We start from the raw sequence: 6,000 nt of genomic DNA, 5'->3' as shown, positions 1-6,000 counted from the left end.
ACCTTAAACATATAGAAAGAAAGGTTTTAACATGTATATATTTTTTGTGTAGACATATGATATAGGCATGCTGCATACATTGTTAAAATATGCGAGGGGCATGACGTCAGAGCATTTTCCTATGTGCCGGTGCTTAGCCCCGGACAGCCCCGGCCCAATTTAACCCCTGCTTGTTAGACGCTTTTATCCAAAGCGACTTACATACTCAATACTGTGAGCAATCCCCACAGGAGCAATTTGGGGTGAAGTGTCTTGCCCAGGGACACAACGACATGCTGACTGCAGTGTTTGAACCTGTGCTCCCCTGATCCGAACACCAACGCTCTATCCACTGCGCCACACGCCTCCCTGACACATTAATAGGTTTTTAAATGTTAAGAAGCCCTGAGACACAGTTTCGTGCGGGGGCCTCCGGGTTGAACAGATTAAAGAGATTACGAAATGAAGGACAATACTGTTCTTATTACGATAATATACACTATTATTAATGGAAAATCATTTGCCTTTAATGACAATGATACCTCTGTGACGAACCAGCACCTTACCGTGGTAGAGAGGTTTGTGTGCCCTGATGAACCTGGGGGCTGTGTTGTCTGGAACCTTGTGTTCCTGGTAGGGTCTCCCATGGCAAATTGGTCTCAGGAAGGGGCCAGACTAAGATTGGTTCGAAAGACGACACAGGAAGTGAGGATACCCGGCCCGGAGGAAGCCTGGGGTCCCCTTCTGGAGCCAGGTCCAGAAGGAGGACTCGTCGGCGAGCGTCTGGTGGCCGGCTTGCCACGGAGCCCGGCCGGGCCCAGCCAGAAAAGGCAACGTGGGCAACACCTCCGCTTCTTCATCCCGTGGGCCCACCACCTACGGGAAACAGCGATGGGGTCGGGTGCGCTGCCAGAAGGGTGGGCAGTGAAAGCAGAGGGTCTCGACGGACCAGACCCGGGCGACAGAAGCTGGCTTTGGGGACGTGGAACGTCAGCTCTCTGGGGGGGAAGGAGCCGGAGCTTGTGCGGGAGGTGGAGCGGTACCAGTTGGATCTGGTTGGGCTCACCTCTACGCACAGCGTCGGCTCTGGAACCTTACTTCTGGATAGGGGTTGGACTCTATTCTTCTCCGGAGTTGCTCAAGGTGTGAGGCGCCGGGCGGGTGTGGGGATACTCACAAGTCCCCGGTTAGGTGCTTCGTTGTTGGAGTTTACCCCAGTGGACGAGAGGGTCGCCTCCTTATGCCTGCGGGTTATGGGGGGGGGGGGGAAACTCTGACTGTTGTGTGTGCTTATGCCCCAAACAGCAGTTCAGAGTATACGGCCTTCTTGTAGACCCTGGAAAGAGTCCTGTATGAGGCTCCTGAAGGGGACTCCTTAGTCTTGCTGGGAGACTTCAACGCACATGTGGGCAATAATGGAGACACTTGGAGGGGCGTGATTGGGAGGAACAGCCCCCCTGATCTGAACCGGAGTGGCGGTTTGTTACTGGACTTCTGTGCTAGTCATGGATTGGCCATAACAAATACCATGTTCGAACATAAGGATGCTCATAAGTGTACGTGGTACCAGAGCACCCTAGGCAGAAGGTCCATGATCGATTTCGTTATTGTATCATCGGACCTGAGACCGTATGTTTTGGACACTCGGGTAAAGAGAGGGGCGGAGTTGTCAACTGATCACCATCTGGTGGTGAGTTGGGTCGAGTGGCGGGGGAAGCCTCTGGATAGACCTGGTAAGCCCAAACGTGTAGTTTGGGTGAACTGGGAACGTCTGGAGGAGGCCCAACTTCAGGAGGCCTTCAACTCACACCTCCGGCGGAGCTTTTCGGGCATTCCTGTGGAGGTTGGGGACATTGAACCAGAGTGGGCGGTGTTCAAAGCCTCTATTGCCGAAGCGGGGAGCTGTGGTCTCAAGGTCTTAGGTGCCTCTAGGGGCGGTAACTCTCGAACCTCCTGGTGGACACCGGTGGTCAGGGAAGCCGTCCAACTGAAGAAGGAGGCCTTCAGGGATTTGTTATCCCGGGGGACTCCCGAAGGGCAGCAGCCTCAGCCGTGGCCGAGGCAAAGCAGCGGGTGTGGGAGAAGTTCGGAGAAGACATGGAAAAGGACTTTCGGGCGGCACCAAAGTTGTTCTGGAAAACTGTCCGACACCTCAGGAGGGGGAAGCAGGGAACCATCCAAGCTGTGTACAGTAAGGATGGGACGTTGTTGACCTCAACTGATGGAATGTTAGGGCGTTGGAAGGAACACTTTGAGGAACTCCTGAACCCGACAACTCCGCCCTTTATGTTAGAGGCAGAGCTGGAGTATGATGGGGATCAACACCAACTTGGAGACTTGGAGAAGGCGTATGACCGAGTTCCCAGGGAGTTACTGTGGGAGGTGCTGCGGGAGTATGGGGTGAGGGGGTCTCTACTCAGGGCCATCCAATCTCTGTACTCCCAAAGCGAGAACTGTGTCCGGGTCCTCTGCAGTAAATCGGACCCATTTCCGGTGAGGGTTGGCCTCCGCCAGGGCTGCGCTTTGTCACCAATCCTGTTTGTAATATACATGGATAGGATTTTGAGGCGTAGTCGTGGGGGAGGGGGTCTGCAGTTTGGTGAACTATGGATTGCACCACTGCTTTTTGCAGATTATGTGGTTCTAATGGCTTCATCGGTCTGCGACCTTCAGCACTCACTGGATCGGTTCGCCACCGAGTGTGAAGCGGCTGGGATGAGGATCAGCACCTCCAAAGTAGGGAATGAGTCCTTACCCCAAGTGAAGGAGTTCAAGTATCTCGGGGTTTGTTCTCGAGTGAGGGAACAATGGAGTGTGAGATGGGCCGGAGAATCGGAGCAGCGGGAGCGGTACTGCAGTCACTTTACCGCACAGTTGTGACGGCTCATTTTCGTTCCTACCCTCACCTATGGTCATGAAGGATGGGTCATGACTGAAAGAACGAGATTGCGGATACAAGCGGCCGAGATGGGTTTTCTCCGCAGGGTGGCTGGTGTCTCCCTTAGGGATAAGGTGAGAAGTTCAGTCATCCGGGAGGGACTCGGAGTTGAACAGTTCCTCCTTCGCGTCGAAAGGAGCCAGTTGAGGTGGTTCAGGCACCTAGTAAGGATACCACCTGGGCGCCTCCCTAGGGAGGTGTTCCAGGCACATCCAGCTGGGAAGAGACCAAGGGGTAGACCTAGGACCAGGCGGAGGAATTATATCTCTTCGCTGGCCTGGGAACGCCTTGGGATCCCGGTCAGAGCTGGTTGATGTGGCCAGGGAAAATAAAGTTTGTGGCTCTCTGCTGGAACTGCTACCCCCGCGACCCGACCACGGATAAGCGGGAGAAGATGGGTGGCTGGATGGACAATATGCCCGTTAGATCATGCGGGCGAGTCTAACGTGGTGGAACCATACCAGTTTGAGCCACAGTATTCAAGTAGCGGTAGAAATACAGACTGGAGCGAACATGGGGATGATGATCCTGGATTTGGCGGAGATCCGGTGCGGCAACAGGAAACAGACTGGTATATACATTTGACTTTAATTCATAGAGATTTTCAATAAATAGTAAATCAATAATAATACATCGTAATGTAGCAGGCACACTTGGCTCAGGCAACAGAACACAGACTGGTATATACATTTGACCATAATTCATAGAGATTCTCAATAAATAATAATAACTCTTTAGCTCTTAAAGCTTACATCAATTTAGCTGGTCAGGCTGGTGTAAATTGACCAGCCAGTAGATATTAGGCTAGAATGGTTGGCTGGTTTAGAGGACTTTTGGACACTTTAGCTGGCCAGGATGGCTGGTTTATCCATCTATCACCAACTTATGTTTAATAATAGTATTAAATACACCATGCTGGGAGCTTACCAGGATTCCAGGTGACCAGCATACATTAAATACTGGTATGATTATTTAAACAAGAGAACATAAATATATTACAAAGATTCATTGTGTCATGTCTTCTGATATCTACCAAAATAAAGACATTGTATAGTGTTCATTACAGTATTTTTAATTGAATAAATAGCTAGTTAATATAATAAAATACACAGTACATTACATTGCATTTAGCTGACGCTTTTATCCAAAGTGACTTACAATAAGTGCATTCGATCAACAAGATACAAACTTGAAGAAAACAGAATCATATAAGTACATGAGGTTTCATAGAGCTAACACATTTCAAGTGCTACTAACAATACAATAATTATACAAATAACAACCAACCTACAAATCAAGCTACAGTGTATACATCAAAAATAAATATATTATCTAAAACCGGTGCATTTGATTTAAAATAAAATTAATACATAGAATTCAATATTTAAGTGGTAACAAAAACAGTAACACTATGATAAGAAAAAGGCAACAAAGAAAGTGTTTTTGGCTTTTCCTTGTTCATGTCCATAATGTTTCCTGTTGTGTAGCGTCCAGCCTTTCCCAATCTGGCCTGCATTTCTGTCTGCTTGAAGCAAACTGAAAATAAATGTACAGATATAAGTACACTGTAAAAAGAAAACTTGACATTTACGTTAACATTTGGGCTGCTGTGGTTGCCAGAACTTGACCGTTAAAGTATAGTAAAATACATTACAAATTACAGTCGATTGGCAGAGACGTTACAGTCAACAATTGCTTATGGTTATTTACAATGGCAAAAAACAATAGAGCTAGTGTACACTACACGGTGCAGCTGTATTATCTTGGAAATAGAAGAATCGGATCAGGATTCGGTATTGGCAGACAATCAATATAAAATGAATCGGATCATTATTAGCATCAGCACTTGATCACCTTTGTCGAGCCTAAATACAAAGATAACTCCACTCCTCTCCTACCACTCTTACCTCCAATAAGCCTTGGTAGAACTAGTGTCCGAGTCATAGGGTCCAGAATGGACTGAAGACATGTAGAACAGAGGACAGGCATGGTTCCATGTACAGGGAACTGGAACTTTGAACCTGCCTGAATATTCACAAGTTCTTGATCAGGTGTTTGATGTGGGCTGGCATGATCCTTTCTGCAGTGATGAATAAAGAAAACAAAGAAAACATTTTTAATAATACTAATGATGGTATCAACAATAATATTAGTATAACTATTTATATAGCACTGACACAATTGCAAAGTGATTCTCACAACAGAAATACAGAACAAAACAATAAAAAAACTAATTAGTATAGGAATGTTAAGAGACAAAGAAATGCTAAACATTCTGAGAGGCCGACTACAAAAGGTAGACTCAATGGCTTTTGATGACATCAATGAGCAGTCCCAATAGATGCTGTGGTATAAAAATAAATAGGTCAAGATTTCTTCTATTTTGTGTTGGATGGTTTGTTTTATTGATTGCGGATGGATGTTAAGATGTGTTTTACAATTATAACACAAATATTATTGTAATTGGAATCAAAAAGATTGCAAATCATAGTTTTAATAAAATCACTAGCAATATAGGGTTTATTCAACAGCAGTAAAGCATTAAATTGCTAGATTAACGTACATTGAACTTTCGAACAATTTACCACTATTTAAGAAAGACTGATCAGAAGGATTGACTAGTAGGACAGCAAAAAGATGGAGGAGGTCTCTGTCATAAACAACCATTGGTAGATGTGACACCTGAAAGAAAGATAAGGAAATAGGAGAAGACAGGAGGACAAACATCCTCTTAATTAAAAGAACAAATCAAGTCAAGCTTTAACCTGTTAAGCCCCGAGCCTGTTTTTTCAGTCATTACAATGCACTGTAGGAAATGACCTTCCAAAGGCTAAATTCAAACTCAATACCATAAATAACTGGGTACCAAAGTGCTTTACCTGATAGAACACGTTCCACACGAGCAGCAACCATCCGGTTGGGCCTTTTGCTGCAGATCATCTCCTCCCTCTCTCTCTCTGGTGTTAGGTTCCAGTAGATCTCTACTATTCCTTCTCCCATACACCCAGACCCTCTGGCAGAGGAGGTGGCACTGGTCTCCTGCTCTCTCCCAAATGGAGCTTTTCCCTCTTCAAGCTACCTAA

Source organism: Pseudochaenichthys georgianus, chromosome 17 (assembly GCF_902827115.2).
Source record: "Pseudochaenichthys georgianus chromosome 17, fPseGeo1.2, whole genome shotgun sequence".
Classification (NCBI taxonomy): domain Eukaryota; kingdom Metazoa; phylum Chordata; class Actinopteri; order Perciformes; family Channichthyidae; genus Pseudochaenichthys; species Pseudochaenichthys georgianus.
Note: the sequence above shows the minus strand (reverse complement) of the source record.